We start from the raw sequence: 20371 nt of genomic DNA on the forward strand, positions 1-20371 counted from the left end.
CTATTTGCTGCTCTCCCTTTAAATTCTCATGTCTTATCATGCTGGGGGAGAACTTCCCTTTGCAGCTGAGTGCCTCTTCCTGTAGTGCTGGCTCAGGTTGTGAACCTACACACAGACACCATGTATCCATTCCAGAGACAAGGCAGTCTGCTGCAAAACAGAAGTTCTGCCCAGCATGACAACAGACAGAGATTTAAAAGAAAGAGCAGTAAAGAGAAGGGAAACAACCATGGATTACAGTAAGGCGCACATTACAGTATTGTTTTATGTTAAAAAATCTGAGGGTTTAATGTCACTTTAAAGCAATGTCCTTGAAATGTGTTGTTACAATGTCCTTAGAAGGTCTTATTTTGCAGTCAGTCTCCTTGTACATTGAGGCATTTCAGGCTATGGATCTCACATTTTGTTCAATGATGAATACAGATCAAGCAAATATATATGACCAGCAAAGTATTTCTGTACATTTTGTACAGTATGCATGTTTTCAAGATGGCTTCAACTCTCACAGCTCGGCTTCCCTGAGCTTCCTGGCCAGTACAAGATCACAAAGGACAGAGCATTCTCCAGCAGCTGTCTATTTGCTAGCTCGGAGGAAGGAGAATCAGGGAGCAGGGGAGTGGATTGCCTTGCTGTTCCTGTGTTGAGACACTCCCAGCTTACTAGCACACACAAGGGTGGCTCCATAGCAGTGGCATCACAAGGGTGTCACCATTGGAGGGGTGACACCAAAATGACTGACCCCTTTGAAAAGTCGGGCACTCGGTCACGAGCCGAGAGCCCGACAGTGTCAGGAGAGAGGAGGGCACCCGGCGGCATACCTCATCCCGCTGGGTGAACGTCCTCACCTTTCTCTGCCGGCGTCCATCACCAAGATGGCCACCAGGAGGCGTCAATAAGATGGCCGCCCATGCATGATGACATCACGGCAGGGGGGTCACCCAGTCTCCGCTCCGGGTCTCACCCAGCCTATTTCGGGACGCCCCTGCTCCGTAGGACCCTGTAAGGTAAAGGAGCCACCCTAAAACAGGATATCAGGGCCAGTGCTCAGGGGACCAGCTGATTCTACAGGAAACTAAAACTTTTAAACATCAAGAAGCAGTGAATGTTTCCTGCATTTCTAATTTGAAAATCTTATGCTTGTCATTTGTACAAATTCCTAAGGAGGTGACATAAAGAATTGTTTAGGGAGGTCCTGTCTTAGTGCCCTTTCACACAGCCCCCTGTGGCCATACATTGTAAATGGAGTGTGGAATGTTTAATGGAGTCACAGGTGCCGTGCACAGCCGCCCATAGAAGCCAATGGCTGTGCGCAAGTATATACTGCACTTGCGTAAAGAGTGAGACGCACATCTATACGGGCGCAGAAGCCTGATGCATACAGACTTTGGACTTGTGCCCCTCTACCCATTATTGTATGTTAATGCAAGTCCAGCATATACCAGCATTGACTTCTACAGGGGGCTGTGTGCTGCACTCATGGTTCCCTGGCAGCAGAGATATGCTGGAATTTACATTGTACACAGGCGGTCATGTGCAGAAGCCCTTGAAAAGGATATGTCCCTGTGAAGAAGCTAGGTTATGGCAATCAAATGTCAGACCTCCGCGGGCTGTGCTAATCTCCTTCCCTAATCTCTCCAGTAATCTTTTTAACCTTTTGCTTTTACTTTGTAACTTTTCTCTTCGAAATAAACTTTCAAAACCATTCATCACGAGCAGAGGTTATATTTCCTTATCAGTGTCAACCTGCATGGACAATACTCAGGTTTGTTTTAGGGTCTTATACTTTTACTCACCCTAAATGGTCACATAACCCCCCTCCACCCTATATCTGTTTTCCCGTATTTTGGCAGTGAACATTAAGAACCCGTTCACATTGTTGCGCTGCGTTAACATGCATTATGCAGCACATTAACATGCATTGCATTAAGGCAGCCTATTCATTTAAATGGACTGCCCAATGCACCCAAATGCACCAACAAAGTCGCATGTACTATTTTTTGTAACACAGCACACTGTTGTGTTGTGGTGTCCTGCAATGTACATCCGTTGGCAAGGTGCATTTGTGTGCCATTCAGAATTACATTTGTTTTTTTCTGTTGGATTGCATTTGAAGTCCATTTATAATAAATGGGCTGCCTTAGCGACAGCGCAACACACTGGAAGACGTGCCAGTAACACATGTTGTCATGTGTGCCATAATGCGCACCAACAGAATGCACAGTGTGAATCCCAGCAGGCCTCCTCTATCCCCTACAAACAATAACCCACTTTAGCTAAAACATTGAAGCAACTTGAAAAAAAAACCCTAGTCTAAATGGCCCAAATACTCACCTAAATCACATGGTCTCACAATGTCATGGGTTCTGAGCTTTCTATAATCTGGACTGCAGAGTGGGACGGATCTTTTCTGGGTGTCCGTGTAGCTGCGTTGTGGACGCTTCCCATTGGCTGTCCAATGGCAGGGTCCTCCAAGACTCCAGCAGTTGCAAGGGACAACAACAAAAATGAGCAGCAGGCCTGGACTGTTGGATCACCAGTTCCCCCTATTGGAAGAGGTTCCACGGATGGCAGAGTCAGGCAAGAAATAAGGCTTTGGGGAAATTAAGAAAATAGTAAATGGTTGGTATGGGGATATTTGTAAGACTTGGACAGCTGCTAAGTAGCAGAGCTGCTATTTTTCTGTAATGACTGAAACCTGGAAATTCTTGAATTACAGGAGTTGCTATTATTGGCCTTCTGCTAAGTGTATGCACTTGGTTGCCAGACAGTCTGCATCCAAATGCCTGCACCCGGACCTGCACGCATATGCAGGTTTGGGTTGGCATGCTGGGTGTAGCTGCGACCTCCCATAACGATGTAGAGGTGGCTGAAAGCATTTACACACTGCACCTGTCTCTGCCAGGAGCAGGCATCTGCATGGACGTGCATGTCCAAATGAATTGCACACCCATGCAGATACCTGCTCGTGGGAGGGGCAGGTGCAGCTTGTAATTGCTTGTAAATGAGCTCTTCGGCTTTCTGCATGAGCATGCATGTTGTATGGATGTGCATGCCCATGTTAATTAATAAAATAGTAAATGGTTGGTATATTTTTCAGACTTGGAAAGGTGCTAAGTAGCAGAGATAAAGAAAAAAAGTAGCAGAGATATTTTTTTTTCTGCAGTGATTGAAATACAGTATTTGCTATCACTGGCCTTCTAAGAATACTAGTTGCCTGGCTGCCTGCGTCCAAGTGCGTGCACCCAGTTGCCAGACAGTCTGCATGCACCCCAGCCTACACGAATGTGCAGGTTTGGGTTAACATATAGCATTAATGTAGCCGCGTCATTCCATAGGGATATGGAGGTGGCTGAACGCAATTACACACTGTACCTGTCTGTCCCAGGAGCAGGTATCTGCATGGGCGTGCACGTCCATATGAAGTGCACGCCCGTGCAGATACCTGCTTCGGGGGGGGGGGAGGTGCAGCATGTCATTGCTTTAGCTTCCCATTATAGCGTTGCACTAAAGGCATGGTATCGTACAGCACATTGCACTGCACTTCAGGTATGCTGGTGTGTTGCATCGCCATTCATTTTCCCAGCAGGTATGCGTCATGCTGCATTGCAGTGCAGGGTACCACAATAGTGTGCATTGCTGTGAACAAAAATAATCCATGCACCGCATGTCTACGTAATGCACCCTATTGTGATACTGTGCATTGCGGCACAATGTATTCTCGCCAGGGAAGCGCGTTGATGTGCCAGTCAGAATGAAAGGCAACGCAATGCACCAGCATACCCAGTGTGTGATAGCATGCATACACTATACATACGGATGCTGTGCCTTTAGCGCAACTCTATAGTGTTAATCCGCCCTTAAGGTTAACAGAATAGCTTATTCCAGTAAATGGAGCCCGGTGAATTCTCAGGATCGCTGTGATGCTACATCAGACCAGAAAATAAATGACAGTAAAGATGATTGCTGTCGTCCAGCTGAGCTTTTGAGCTGAAAGGCAACAGGTTTTTTTTTTTTCATTCCTGTTTTCGATACCCCACTGAGGTTTACTCACCTGATTTAAAATTCACAAGTCGGAATTCAATTAAGTTGCAAATCCTTTTCTCCCCGCATGCAAAATTAAAGAGCTAATTTCTTATGTTATTTATCTGATAAACGATGATCAAAGTTAATACCGTGGAATTAATAAAAAAGCTTTTCAGCTTATCATTAGGATTTGTAAGTAACTTAGCCTCGGCAGAATCCCGGTACCTTTCCAGCCGGGCAGAGTGCTCCTCGCATGGAAGTGAGAAAATTACCTTCTCTTAAGTACTGACGCACACTGGCCCGGGGCAAGGGAAAATAGATGATTAATGTATCACACCTTGCTGGGACCGATTCATGCTCGTACATTAGCACAATGCTTACCCGTCACTTTTGCCAAATTATCGAGTGGTAAACCTATTACCAATCTCAAAATGATTCATTCCATTTTGCTGGGACTGCAGTGAGGCTAAAAGCAATTCCTGGTATCAAGTGAAGCCAGTGAGCTGCTAGGGCTATCCAGCTAACAATGAGACTATGGCTAGAGCTGATCTCTAGGCATACAGTATATATAAAAAGATACAAATTAAACAACACATCTCTAAATGTAATTTTATTGAATGCAAGTATTTGATCTGGTATCAGCCTCTTGCAGTCCCTGTACAGCAATGCTCAGAGTGGGATAGGAAGAAACAGCACAAGGAGGCAATCAGTTCATTTGTTGACTAGGAGCATGCTTATAAGGGGTAAGGGCAGAGTAAAGGTGCCAATACAGTGCACGATTCTCGTACGAGAATAGCGGGAAATCCCACGATTGTACGAGAATCGTGCAGTGTATGGAAGGCGTGCGACCGTTTCTAATGTACGGTCGCACGACTTTTGTATTTCGAGCATGTTGGAAAACCAGCCGAGAGTCGTACGACAGCATTGCAGTCATCAGAAGCCTCAGGGGGGTCAGGCTTGCGATGATCGCAAGTACGATCTACCTGTCCAAGATGGGCAGATCGTATGTTTTTTACAACCCTCGCAAAACAAAAGCCTTGCAAGGGTGGTAGAGTGTATGGGCAACCTTAACAGTGAGCTTCTGCTTCTTGGCCTAGTTAGAATCCTGGGTGGGTCCATGACAGCCTGGAGAATGTGGATGATGCTGTCAGTCGTTTAACCTGGAAGAGGACATCTAGTGGCGGAAATAAGATGCTGCAGGGGACAGCCCTGCTGTAAATGTGAGTGTTGCAGTTCCAGATGCTTTTTTTTTTTAAAGCCCAACTCCAGGCATGAAAAAATCATCAGTATCACAGCAGATATACATTCCGTTGCTAGGAAATGAAGCTCCCAACCTTATGGCTTTATTCTAGAGCTGTCATATCTATGAGGGTGGAAGCACAGCTGCTGCTTATAGATCTCATAGACCTCAGTGCTATGGTCACGTTTCTGCACCCTCCTCCTGCTCATTCAAAAAACACACAGCCCATGTAGGGCCGGATTTACTCTCTCTGCGGTCCCAATGCCAGGTTCCTCAATGCTCCCCCCTGTATGCAGGCTGCATACAAGTGATCTTGGCGGCATCGCCGTGATCACTTGTAAAAAGCGAGCGGCGGATTCCACCTGTACATTTAGCCCTGCTTGCCCAAAGCAGGGCTAAGTGTAGAACACAACTACCCGCCTGGTGCCTGGAACTGCATGTCCAGGGCGTCGAGAGATAGGAATCCCCCCCCCCCCTGATGCCCCTCTACTCCCTGCTGCCCCGAGGCCGGGGCTTGGTGGCCTTATGGGAAATCCGGCCCTGAGCCCAGGCCCAGGTTTGCTAATGGCCAGGAGAAGAGGTAGTGGGAATATGACCATAGCATTGTTGTCTATAAAATATGCAGCACATACATCCAAACAGGCATGGACGTACAGCAGGAGCTGTGCTTCCACCCACATGTAGAAGAATAGATGTGACAGCACTAGAATAAAGCCAGAAGAATGGGAGGTTTGTCTTCTGCCAACCGAATTTATATCTTCTATGATACTGGTGAGTTATTTGTTTCCGTAGTTGGCCTTTAAATTTAAAATTAAAAGGAAGCTGAAACTGCAATACTCGCATTCAAAGCAGAGCTGCCCCCATGCAGTACCTCTTGTCCACACTAGATGTCCTCAGCCTTAAGATTTTTTTACTGGTGTTCTGTTTAAAGGAGAACTTTGGGGTCAGGGTTTTCCCCATAGTTCTCCTAAGGGTCACGGGAGAACACAAACTAGCGTTCTCCCATGACCCAAAGCTCAGTATACCGCGAGCTACAGCTCCCGGTATACTGAGATGCCGCAGCCGGAACGGATCCCACCAATGCTGTCTGGATCCACCCAGCTGCGTGAGTGACAGCTGGCTCTGCCTATCCAGGGGGGGGGGGGGATCCCTGCAGGGAGCCTTTAGTGACAGCATTCTGGTCTGTAAAGAGATGGCTACAGTGAATTATACAATGTAGCTGGTTACCATTAAACTGTGTTTTAATTTCCAGTAACAAATGTTCAAATACAGGTACAGTCAGCAACCATGCTTGTACCAAAGCAGCTACTGTATCTACTCTCTTCCCCTTTTAATCTGCAACATTCAGAATGTGCGTTGGAGATTTTTTATAATGTTCTTAGACATCTTTCTGTATTCCTCTTTGGAATGTGATGTAACTTGTCTTCTTCGGTTTAAAAGGTTCCATATTTCCCTGTGACAGCCAGCAGCTGAAAAGGTTACAGAGAGGGCCAGTCATGTAGAAAAATTAAGGTTAAAGAATGACTAGCGGACAGTTTGATTTTTCCTCTTTATAAATCCTTATTAAGATCTTACCTGGAATGGCTGAGCCTGTCATAAACAATAACTGCAAATGAGGAAGGAATGGCGGGGATTTAGTGGGGTGTGTCACTCGGAGAAGGTACAGGTTAGAAATCCGCTGTAACTCAATGGAATGATTCAAAGAACAAATCCAACAATTACCTTCTTTTATATCTTGCTTAATTCAGAGATAAAATGCTGGCGATGAGGGGCGCACACTTCAAGTGTATGTATAGCCAATTGGGTCCATTAATAAAAAATTTGCATAGCTTATTCGTCCAGCTAAACTGCAGGTACAGTACATTCATTCTGTGCAAGTCAGCCAGCTGTTCTGAGAATGGGGCAAAAACGAATGTTCTTGGTACATTTTCTCTTCTGGTCGAATGCTCTTCAGTAGGTGAATTCATACAGAACAGATTGAGTGGGGAAAATACCTATTGTGGCCACTAGATGGAGCGTGAAAATTAGCGATGCACCGATACCGGTTTCTCGGTATCGAGTACCGATATATATGTCCGATACTTGTACTTCCGCTAACATGGAGCCGGCTTCCTGGGCAATCAGAAAGCCAGCGGGCATGTCATTACCTGACGCCTGGCTTCTTGATTGCCCAGGAAGTCGTCTCCATGCTGTTTGGCCGGCTCGATGCCGATTGGCCAGGTAGCCAGCTTCCCAGCCATTCAGTATTGAGGCGGCTTCCTGACTGGGAGGTGGGTCATTACCTGCCACTGGGCTTCCTGATTGGCCGGGAACCCGGCTCCCTGCTTGTGGGGTCGGCTTCATGCTGATTGGCCGGGAAGCCAGCTCCCCGGCCAGCATTGAGACGGCTATTTTGTCTTTACCTGCCGCCTGGCTTCCTGATTGGCCGGGAAGCCATCTCCATGCTGTGTGGTCGCTTATGATTATCAGTAGGGATGCACCGATAAAGATACTAGTATTGGTACTCACCCAATATAAGTATTGGGTGAGTACTCATACTCGCCCCAAATGGACTGATACTTACCCCCGATACCGAAATGTCCGGTCAGAGGGAGATTTCCTCTGGCCGGCAGTGCCGCGGAGGAACATGGAGTCAGCTTCCTGGCCAATCAGGAAGCTGGGCGGTGGGTGATGACTCGCAGCCTGGCTTCCTGATTGACCCAGCGCTGATATCAATCAAAGGGGGGGGGGGGGAGACAAAAAGGAGAGCAAAATATAAGCAGATTAAACTTCAGCTTCAATTTCCTATCCCGTCATTTGAACAGGAAAGCAGGATAAATCTCCCCAATAGGGGACACAGGCAGCAATAAAAGCCGATAGAGGTTTTAACAGTTCCCCGCTCTATCCGCAGCAAAAGGACTGGGTTTGGCTGGTGTTTTAATTTAACAGTCCGCACAACTCTACTATGCATTGTGAAGAACAATTGTCTGAGCAGAAAGCAGTCCATACATCTCCCATTATGTTTGTCACACACAATTTATCTCCCTGTACAGCGTTACACGATGCAGTTACTGGATATCTCACTAAAGCAAATTATATACTCGTGGCGTGTGAGCTCTTCAAAAGAGGGGAGAACGAGTGTTTAGTGGACCAAGTAATTAAAAGCTGAAACAAAAGATTGTTCGTCAGTGTGGCCACTCCACTGTGTGACTCCGAGGAGCACCAAATAATAATAAGAGATTAAATACATTTTTAGTTTAGCAGTTTGCAAACGTCTCATTTCTGGCGCTGAGGGTTTGAAGGGGTTGTGGCGTCACGTAAACAGTTTAGAGAACACTGATTTATAGATTTATTCTGATAACTCTGGGCCCAATAATCTTACCACAGTCAGACATTCCAGAGCTACAAAAGCAACCTGCCATGATGAATGTTTTCTTCTACTCCCGGGAAATCTTCTTGTACCAGTGACATGCGAACTGGCCTGGGTTCGGATAGCTTGGATGTTCACCAACCCCAGCCAGAAATCTGACCCGTACAGCATCACTGGTTGTTTGGATACTAGCGGTTGGGCCGCACAGCATTATGGTTGCTAGGGTACAGGTGGGTGCACCATGACAACCTAGGATGCTGTGGAGGGCACCAGCGTCTTAGAAACCAATGTACATTATGGTCAGTGCACCCCTTCTTGGTGGTCGGTGTGTCCCCCTTTATAGTGATCAGTGTGTGCCCACTGTATGGTGGTCAGCGTATGCCCCCTGTATGGTGATCAGTGTGTGCCCCCTGTATGGCGGTCAGTGTGTGCCCACTGTATGGTGATCAGTGTGTGCCCTCTGCATGGTGGTTAGTGTATGCCCACTGTAGGGTGGTTAGTGTATGCCTACTGTATGGTGGTCAGTGTATGCCTACTGTATGGTGGTCAGTGTGTGCCCCTTTATATTGGTCAGCGTATTCCCCCTGTATGGTGGTCAGTGTGTGCCCCCTGCCTGGTAGTCAGTGTGTGCCCCCTGTATGGTGGTCAGTGTGTGCCCCCTGTATGGTGGTCAGTGTGTGCCCCCTTTATGGTGGTTAGTGTATGCCCACTGTATGGTGGTCAGTGTATGCCCACTGTATGGTGGTCAGTGTATGCCCCCTGTATGGTGGTCAGTGTGTGCCCCTTTATATTGGTCAGTGTGTGCCCCCTGTATGATGGTCAGTGTGTGTCCCCTGTATGGTGGTCAGCGTGTACCCCTTATATGGTGGTCAGTGTGTGCTCCCTGTATGGTGGTCGGTATGCGGCTCCTTTATATTGGTCAGTGTATTCCCCCTGTATGGTGGTCAGTGTGTGGCCCCTGTATGTGGTCAGTGTGCGCCCCCTTTATGGTGATCATTGTGCACTCCCTATATGGTGGTCAATGTGTGCCCCCTGTATGGTGGTCAGTGTGTGGCCACCTTTACATTGGTCAGGTTTGTGAGTCAGCAGTTACAATGCTGATGTCCAGTTCCCTGCAACATCTTCTCATCCCACTGTAGTGCAAGCAGGTACAGCCTACATGAGCGACAACTCTGCTCTGAACTCAGGAGCAGTGCAGCATTGTTGCCACAGGTCAGGAAGCTGCATTAGGTGGCTTTAATAGCGGGATCAACAGGTATTATTGGGACTCTGCGGGGGGACCAAGAGAAAACTCAAACAGATGAACTTATAATAAAAGGCAGCATCACATATTTTTGGAGTGGCAGGGCAATGGGAGTCAATTGTTCTACTTCAAAATATCTTTGGAGACATCTTAGGACAGGAAAGTTATTAGAAGTGCAATATATTCAAACTCAAAGAGTTTTTAAAAAATCCCATGCAACCATCATCTTAGCATTTTCCTTACCTGTGCTTCGGGTCAGGACTGTAGCCTCCTGGCACATGACCCTTTGCTGTGTCATCTCCCTCTCATTAAGGATGCAGCAGGCTCTAAGAGAGGGAATTGCTGGTACCAGGGAACACTCTGACCCTCTTAGGACAGGAAGTTTATTAGAAGTGCAATCTATTCAAACTCAAAGAGATTTTTCAGAATCCCATGCAACCATCATCTTAGCATTTTCCTTACCTGTGCTTTGGGTCAGGACTGCAGCCTCTTGGCACATGACCCTCTGCTGTGTCATCTCCCTTTCATTAAGGATTCAGTAGGCTCTAAGAGAGGGAATTGCTGGAACCAGGGAACACGCTGACCCTCTTAGGACAGGACATTTATTAGGAGTGCAATATATTCAAACTCAAAGAGTTTGTTAAAATCCCATGTAACTATCATCTTAGCATTCACCCTACATGCGCATCAGGTCAGGACTGCAGACTCTTGGCACATGACCTTCTGCTGTGTCATCTTCCTCTCATTAAGGATGCAGCAGGCTCTAAGAGAGGGCAATGCTGAAACCAGGGAACACGGAAATCCCATGTAACTATCATCTTAGCATTCACCCTACATGCGCATCAGGTCAGGACTGCAGCCTCTTGGCACATGACGTTCAGCTGTGCCATCTCCCTCTCATTAAGGATGCAGCAGGCTCTAAGAGAGGGCAATGCTGGAACAAGGGAACCCGCTGACCCTCATGTTCACATTTTGAGATTCAGGCCCCTACAGAAGGCCAGGGTACCGGCAACTAGACATGTGCACTGCCAAAAAATTCGTTTCATTTCGTTTCGTTTTAAATTCAGATTTGTGTTATTTCGTTTTTCAGGATTCGGGTGTGAAAGTGAATTCGGATTCGGGAATTCGGATTCGGACGAAATTCGGTAGCGTTAGTACGAACGTTCTTTTCGTTTTCTGTTCTTATTCGTTTCTTATTCGTTTCTTATTCGTTTCGTTCGTTTGCAGCAAAAGTGACATTTGAGGGGGAAAAAATATTTTTCTCCTTCTCTATTGTCACTTTGCTCCAACAAACGAAACGAATAAGAAAAGAAAACGAAACGAACGTTCGTGCGAACGCTACCAAATTTCGGAAATGGAAATTCGGATTCGTTTGCATTCGTTATGTCTGTAATTCGGAATTCGGATACATCCGAATGTCCGAATTTACGAAAATTCGTCCGAATTTCGATTCGGAACGAAACGAATCGCACATGTCTACCGGCAACCACAGGGCTATAAATACATAAGCAGGCAGGTGCAGAAGGTAAAAGCCCGAATGGAAATTGGCGCCACTTAGGCCTAGGCCGCGTCCCCTGAATTTCAATGCAGAATCTTCCCGTTTGATGAGAGTGTACCTTTTGAGCTCGACTAAAATATATGTATCGCCTTGTTTTACTCTGCTGTAAGTATAATATATATTGTCAGTATAAGTCATCTTCTTTATTAATAATGCAACAGGATATGACTCATGCTCTAAAAATGCCTTTTTTTTTTAGAGCCAGTATAAAGAACCTCACATCATTATTTGAGATTTTTTTTCCCCTTTTTACTGCTTGTTCTCTTGTCAAATTTAATAAATAATCCAGCGCTTTAAACCTGATTATATCTTTCAGGAGCCTGGTGTCATATAAGTCTTGGCAGGTTCTTGGTAGTACGGATGAATGAGAAGATGATTAACAAGCAGCTTAGACTTTACAAAGACTGAAGGAGATAAAACAGGAGCCGTTCTCCTGGGTGTTAGGATGTCAGCTTCATATATCGCGCTCCGGGTGAGAAATAGATTTTGGGTTTGGAGCGGAAAGAGTCCTATGGGGCAGCCTGATTGCTTTACTTTTTAAAGGCCCCCCCCCCCCTCGGATCAAGCGCCTCCGGCATGTCCTGTATATGATACGGAGGTTAAAGACCCCCTGCCAGAGACGTTTGTAAGGATATTAGAATTTAACAAGGCGTTCAGTGATTATAGGTAAGTACATGGCGGCAGGTTGCAGAGTCTCAAGCCTATCAAGAAACCCCATATCTATTCTGACTTCTATATATCTGCTTATGAGGAACTCCTGATGGGGTGTCATGTGATCTCTTAAAATGCATTCACCCCCCCATTTGTGTCAAGCTCCCCGATGGTGATATTCGTAGCAGAGGCATCCAAAGAAGAGTAGTCTCAAGAGGTGACAGCACAGCTGCCCATATTCTCCACCTGGGGGAGCATGTAACAGGATGACAATGCAGGGGCATGGTTAAGAGACAGTTGTCACTACATAACCGATAACAGGAAGTGCATGAACAAGGACCTTCATGGCAGGATCACCAGGGATTCTTTTATTGAAAGATTAAAAATTACGAGTACTGCAAGAATTTTTGAAATTACTTTAAAGTGTATGTCAAGCCAAACCTTTTTGGTTTTCAAAAAATGGAAGGGTTAGAACTAATATTGGGTTTTACTGCTGCCTTTTAGTTTTGGATATAATGGGGAAGAGATAGAACCGCTGTTGCGTTTTACTGCTGCCTTTTAGTTTTGGATATAATGGGGAAGAGATAGAACCACTGCCGGGTTTTACTGCTGCCTTTTGGTTTTGGATAGAACGGGGAAGAGATAGGAGCAGTGCTGGGTTTTACTGTTATCTGTGGCTCCAATAAGGAGATTTGACTTCACTTCCTGTTTTGCTGGCAATGGTTTCACCAGACAGGAAGTGAGGGTAAATCTTCAATGGCAAAACCATTGTCAGCAGGACTGGATGTGAAGAGAAAACCCAACAGAAGCTCGACCCTTTCTCTACCCTATCCAAAGCTAAAAAAGTTTAGAGATGTTTGTAAAGATGTAACTGGTTCTCTTTTGAAATCTCCATCACAAATCATTATCTTGACGGTCAAGCTTCAGGTTCTCTGCTGCTTCTAGCATTGTTTTTGGGTGATGCATCTTTGTCGACAGGACGTCTACTTGTCCCTGATTGAAAGCTCACATTGGCCAACCAGAAAAAAAGAAGACAGTGTACTTTCCTTTTTTAGTTAGAGAAAAGAAAGACTGTCAACACAGACAGTTATAACAATACTAGACTAGAATAGCTCTCATATTTTTCAGCACCTTTGTCCACAGGGGGGAACATGAAGAGAAAACCCAACAGGAGAGCTACACTTTCTCCACACTTTTAAAATGTCTTTAAAGATGTGACTGATTCTCTTTAAAAACGATCTATCTCCTTTACAAATCATTCTCTTGGATGGTCAAGCTTCAGTTTCTCTACTACTTCCGGCATTGATTTGGTTGATGTTTAGTTTTCTTTGGTGCAGGAAGTTTACTGTGCTCCTGGTCCCCTCGGAAGTTCACATTGGCCAGCCAGGAAATAAAAAGACAGTGTACTTCTCCTTTTCATTAGACAAAAGAAAGTGTGTCACCACAGACAGGAGCCTAAAGAGACTTTGGCATGGCTATTCCTTCCTCCTGCTGGCATGTTAAGGAGGACCCTAATGCTAGAAGCTGTGTCCAAAAGCAGACAGGCCAAAGGCAATTTACTTTTTGCCAGTATTGCCTGTGTTATCTCTACAGCTGATCCTTTCCTTTGTTCTGCATGGTGTCCTTGAGTAGAGGTGGCCATCTTGGTAGAGGCAGGGCTTTTCCTCACATCAGAGCTGTCCCTGAATGACTGGTGATCTGATGAATGGTGGGGGAATATTGAAGAAGCAGCAGGAGAGGTTCACAAAGCCACAGAATGAATGAAGCGGAAGCCAGGAGATGCATGCAGTGCAGATTCCTCTCCAGCAAGCAACACAGTAGTAAGTTTACCAAATCTCATTCCAAATCTGGTGAGGCAGCAGTGCCTTAGATCTCACACTGCAGATCTACAGCTATGAGGCTACAGCACAGGAGTGTATAGGCTCCATCACACACCAGGAAGTGGAGCTAATTAGGCACATATTTACATTTCTACATTTTCCCAAAAAAAACCCCAAATTTGGAATTCAGGTCCACTTTAAGTTAAAAGAAAAGTTGAGAGTTGGGCAGAATTGTAAACTTAATAATTAGTCTAAAACTTATCTCAATATGTATCATCATCCTTGGCACCTCAGCTGTGGTAATACTACAAATGTAATCAGGCTGCCAGGACCTGGATCTGAACCCAGGGCCTCTGCTATATCTGGCGGTGGCTCTATCTGCTGAGCTACTCTGAAACCTTGGATAGCGCCTTGCCTGCTCTCATGTGTAATCCTCAGTTACACCTAGTTTCTGCTGAACTCTGAACTCCTTGCTCCTCCCTTGAACTTCCTATTTTAGTCATGCCTCTGCACTTCCTGTTTGCCAGATTATTGTGCTCCTGCCAATATCTTGCTTCCTGCTCCGTCTGTCATACAATCTGCTCATACTGCTACCCATGTTCCGACCTTTGGCTGCTGATTCACCTACTACTCTCATCGTCTTCATACCTGATACCTTTGGCTACTGACCTCGGCTTGTTCTCTGACTACGCTTCTGCCTGCTCCTATACTACTACCGTCTGCTTGTGTACTGAACTCGGCCTGTTATACCACGGATTTACCTGCTGTTTCAGCTCCTGGACTCTGAGACTGATCCCAGATCGTGACATAGGCATTGCAAGATTCTGACAGCTACAGGCATGGCTCCCAGAGGCAGATGCATAATGGGATTTGTAGTTTCTCCACAGCTGGAATGCTGAGGTTGCCTACTCCTGGTTTACAGTTTCCTTTTAAAACCGTCAACTGTGTGCTGTCCATGGTGCTGACATTCTAATAGTTGACCTGTGCAAAGAGGCTTCAATTCAGGCTTATTCAGAAAGGCAAACGGCAAAGTACAGACCAATAAAGGAACCAACCAGAGCTCATTTTTTAATGATTTTTCTTTGGTAATCTGAAATTCAAATAATTTCTTATGGCTCATGACTTGTTAAGCTCGCAGCTGATATAAAATCTGGAGCTGTTACCAATGACAGACATATTTAAAGTCCATCTGTATCATAAAGTGGAATTGTTAGAACTTCAGCCGGGTTGTTGGCTGTATCCCTGGCATGTACCGCCAGGGAGATTTCCCTTCACTTCCTTTCCCAGAGACAGCAGGAAGTCAGAGGATCTCTTTCCAAAGCAATGGGATAACCTCTCTTAGACAGTTGTAATCAAAGTAGGTTTAACCAATTGGAAGATTCCCCCTTCCCCTCCTGCTCTTGTGAACTCAAACATTATCTCCATCTCTTTCTGTACCAGTGGCAATGGTCACCAGGACAAGTGCAGAAGTTGACTCTCCACAATGGGGACAAAGCCATGCAAACCTGCCGGACTTCAAACTTCCACATTCTATACAAAACTGAAAAACAAAGTTTCAGCTTTACATACACTTTGAGCAACTCCGGGACCAATCAGTGCACACATAGCGCAGTTTTTGAACCCTTACCCCCTTACCATGCTTCCGACAGGGAGGTACCCCAGCAGAAGTCCTTTTCATTTATTATTATATTATTGCATCAAAGTGACTGCTAATTAAAAAACCTCTTTAAAGGATATCTGAACCCAAAAACAATATGGTAATATATTGCAGTTTCCCATCTTTAGATGTGGTGGCTGCATTAGTTTGCTTTTGTGACCTGGTAAACCTCCCAGTAACATAGTTCCTGTCCTACAGTGACAATGCTCACTTGCTGCACTCAGGGCCGGATTTACTCTCCCTGCCGCCCCAAGGCCAGGTTCTGCGATGCGCACCGCCACCCCCCCCCCTCCCATCAATGGAGAATGGCAACCAGATGGCAGGGCGGCGGGGTTAGTGTCAATTTTTTTTACTGTTTCTTCATTTGTTTTTTTACTTTATCACTTTTTATATTTTTAGACACTGTTTACATGTGATCTCCGCGACATCGCCGATTTTACATGTAAATGAAAAATCGGCTGCCTCACTCTACATTTAGTCCTGCTTGTACAAAGCAGGACGGAATGTAGAGAGGGCAACTTCCCCACAAGGACCCCGCTGCCGCCCCTCTGCGCCCTGCTGCCCCGAGGCCGGGCCTCGGTGGCCTTGTGGGGAATTCGGGCCTGGCTGCACTGTATCAATGGAGGAAAAGTGTTGTCACCGAAGGCTACTCTCCTGATTCAGACGTCAAACACATCCCCCTCTCCTCATCTATACGACATGGGGGGTGATTTGGGGGATACAGAAAAGAGCTAAGGAGGCTGATAAAATTGTTTGAGATTTCAGTTCAATGAACAGATGGTTACAAGCATAGACGTTTTCTGGCAGGATCAGCAGGTTTGTTTGTGTACAGAAAATGTTCTTAGCATGAAAGAACGGAACTAATGCAACCACCACAGCTAAGGGTGGGTAGGCTACAATATATTAAGTTTTTTCAAGTGACATTAAACTTAGGAGTTAAATCTTAAAAATGCATTAATGTACCTCAACTATTACCAACAATGTATCTTATTTATGTATCACACGGCTGTAGATCCTCAAATCATCTCTGAATTGGTGCTGACACTGTCCTTCCTTCTGGAGGGGGGCGACTTTTGTTCCCCATGGTCCCTGTGTGTGTTGTAAAGTAGTCACCACTCCAAGCTCGCTCCTGTGATAGACTACAATCTAGATATGTGCGATTCGTTTCGTTCCGAATCAAAATTCAGATGAATTTTCCAAAAATTCAGACACATCCGATTATCCGAATCCCAATGCATCCAAATGTGTCGGAATCCAAATTTCGGTTTCCGAATTTCGAATCTATTACGAATCTCGTTCGAAATTGAATTGGAAACTGAATTGGACATGTGACCTTTCTGGCCAATCAGATGCGTTTTTCGGTTGAATGCATCCGAATGGGTCTGTACACAAATTTTCGTTACGGCGACATGGGAGCCATATACAGTATATACAATACTAAAGCTGAGGCTCCTAGACCTGAATGGCATTTGAGATCCGAATTTCCGAATGCAATTCGGATCCTGAATGCCATTCAGGTCTGGGAGCCTGAGCTTTATTAATATATGTATATGGCTCCCAGACCCGAATGGCATTCGGGAGCTTCCAAATGCAATTCCGAAATTCAAAGCCCGAATGCCATTTGGGTCTGGGAACCACATACATAAATTACTAAAGCTGAGGCTACCAGACCCAAATGGCATTCAGGAGCTCCAGAATGCTATTCGGCAATTCGGATCCCGAATACCATTCGGGTCTGGGAGCCTCAGCTTTAGTATTAATATGTGTATATGGTTTTCTGTTTTAAACGAATATTTGTAAACTCATCCGAAACTAACGAGAATTCGGATTTCGTCCAAATCTGAAACCTGAACCGAATTGAATTTCGAATCCAAATCCTGAAATAATGAAATATCGAATTTTTCAGAATTTGTATTGGGATTGTAGTCCATCGCGGTAAGGAACTTGGAGTGGCGACTACTTTTTTTACAATGTCACAAAATGTCACAATCCCCCCCAAATCCAAATGTCTATTCCACAGTTTGATCTGTTTTATTTTTTGAATACTTAGAGATAATTACACTCCCTTCCCATCGCGCTGCGAGGAGTGACACAAACAGAGTCGGTAAACACTTGAATGATTTTTACCAGTTTTTATTTTCCGCTGAGTAGACCCATTTCCAAATATATCCACTTTTTTTCTTGACTATTTTAGCTAGTTTCACAAATTCAGTACAAAATCAAGTGCAAAACAATACAGATTCCATGAAGTATCGGAGATGGATGATAAAATGGATTGTCACATTCTCGTTTGCACAACATTTTTTTTTTTTTTTTAAAGAATTTTGAATAATACTTTTTTTTTTTTTCTGAAGAGAAATAGCTCTGAAATCACAAAACACACATGAGAATTGTGCTATAATCAGGGTTCGGAAAAAACGTGGAGTGGGTGTCTGATACCAAGAAGCTCAGTGATAGACACTGTTGTACAAGGCCATTTTTTTTTTAGGAAGAGTCGTAGCATAGGTGCTAGACCCTAGAGGGTGCTAGAGTCCTGTCCCCCTATCTGCGTTTCCTCCGGTTTGTCAGACATAACGTTTCATAATTTCTGCAAGAGTATGTGCCCACAAGCTTTTTAATTGCTTCAACAAAAACAGGGAGAACGAGACATAAACATGGATTACTTTTAGTGTATTTTATCCATTGGTAATACTTTTTTTCAAAGCAATACTTCTGTTTTCGTTCTATTTGAAGTTTTTTTTTCTCCTAGATGCTCTTCCCATGATTATAACGAAACAAACGAGTTTTAATCTGCTTTCAACAGGAGGAAATGTTCGAAACAACCAGGCAGATCAAAACGGCAACATGGATCGGTTTTAAAAGCAAAGAAAGCATTAACAAATCACAATGACATGATATGTTTGTGGATAAGCAGGACGTTTTTCATTGGCCTGGATCAAAAATGTGATTGAAAAGCAGTAGTGTGTATAAATTTAGATTTAAAAAATATGGAAATAGTAAAACAAAAAATAATGGTGTGCTCCATTGATTTCACAGTGGAGGTATCTTAAGGCTGCCTATTTGCAAAAATCCCTAAATTTCATGAAAATAGTCAATTTCCGCAGAGGCATCAAATTAAAAACTTGGTGTGGTCTGTAGTCTTGGGTAGGCTTTGGAAGAATAAGATGTGGCACATTTTCATTCAGCAATATGGTGGGACAAAGGTTGCTGATAGAAGGAAAAGCTTTCCCCGCAGTTGTAAACAAAGCTTTGCTGAACAACGAGAGTACCCTAGAGACAGGGGACCTTCAATGAATGTGGAATACTGAGCAGAAATACGGTGGGGTTCCAAAGTACAATACTGTAGAGTTTTTTGATTGCATAAGGGCACCATAAAAGATCATGAATCCCCCAGGTGTACCCTTGCTCCACCCACCAATGGAAAAAAATCCTGAAATTATTGAAGATTGCTATCCACAATTCTGCTTTCTGTGCTAAGACAATGCATCTAAGACATCATCCATAGCACTCATTATCCATTCCATTGTTGGAGAATAAAAAGAGGAATTAAACTGGCTGTTATTGGACAGCAAAAACTACTGGAGATAGTTATTTCCTTCCAGTCTTAGAGTTGCCCATTGGCAAATGAACTCCAGCAGGCTAATTTTGATTGCCATTTGTCCTTCCAGTAGGACAGTGGCCGAGGGCAAAAGCTTTGCTGAACAACGAGAGTACCCTAGAGACAGGGGACCTTCAGTGAATGTTGAATACTGAACAGAAATACGGTGGGGCTCCAAAGTACAATACTGTGGAGTTTTTTGATTGCATAAGGACACCATAAAAGATCATGAATCCCCCAGGTGTACCCTTGCTCCTCCCACCAATGGAAACTAATCCTGAAGTTAATGAAGATTGCTATCCAAAACCCTGCTTTCTATGCTAAGATCATCCATAGCACTCAGAACAGATTATCCATTTCATTGTTGGAGAATAAAAATAGGAATTAAATTGGCTGTTATGGGGCAACACAATATACTGGAGATAGTTCTTCCCTCCCAGTCTTGAGTTCCCATTGGCAGATGTACTTCAGCAGCCTAATTTTGATTGCCATTTGTCCTCCCAGTAGGATGGCGGACCAGGGCAAAAGCTTTGCTGAAAAACCAGAGTACCCCAGAGACAGGGAACCTTCAATGAATGTGGCATACTGAGCAGAAATTCGCTGGGGCTCCAAAGTACAATACTGTGGAGGTTTCTGATCACATAAGGGCACCATAAAAGATCAAGAACCCCCAGGTGTACCCTTGGTCTACCAAACAATGGAAACAAAACCCCCTGAAGTTAATATAGATTGCATTCTATGCTAAGACAATGCATCTAAGACATCATCCATAGCACTCAGATCAGATTATCCATTTCATTGTTGGAGAATAAAAGAGGAATAAAATTGGCTGTTATGGGGCAACAAAAACTACTTTAGATAGTTCTTCCCTTCCAGTCTTGAGCTGCCTATTGACAGATGAACTCCAGCAGGCAAATTTTGATTGCCACCTGTCCTTCCAGTAGGTTGGTGGCTCATGGCAAATGAATATCTAGCATATACTAAAAAACTACAATAAACTTCCAGATGTTCAGCTCTTCTTTTTAAAGGTCATCTGTCATGAGAGAAATGGGGTAGAGTCCATTGCTGACATTTGAAAACCTGTAAGCATCTGGGCTACCTTCCTCATCATGACCGGGAGCAAGAATGCTACAAGTGGCAGGTCACTTGCTATAATGAAGGTCGAGGATGATGCCCCAGGAACCCTGGCAATGGTCATGTTCATAGTTGCATCACAACAGGTCTCCTCTAAG

The 20371-nt window shown here is 44.6% G+C and overlaps 1 long non-coding RNA gene across 1 annotated transcript; it reads right to left on the reverse strand.

The window, feature by feature from the left end:
* Window positions 1-267: 267 nt before the first annotated feature.
* Window positions 268-19261, reverse strand: LOC108804940. The gene is made up of 3 exons (XR_001942386.1): window positions 19118-19261; window positions 8446-8452; window positions 268-278 (listed from the first exon to the last, which is right to left on the reverse strand). It is a non-coding gene; the product is annotated as an uncharacterized LOC108804940 (long non-coding RNA).
* Window positions 19262-20371: the final 1110 nt, after the last annotated feature.

This window comes from Nanorana parkeri, unplaced genomic scaffold (genome assembly GCF_000935625.1).
Source record: "Nanorana parkeri isolate BGI_ZX_2015 unplaced genomic scaffold, ASM93562v1 scaffold79, whole genome shotgun sequence".
Taxonomy (NCBI): Eukaryota; Metazoa; Chordata; class Amphibia; order Anura; family Dicroglossidae; genus Nanorana; species Nanorana parkeri.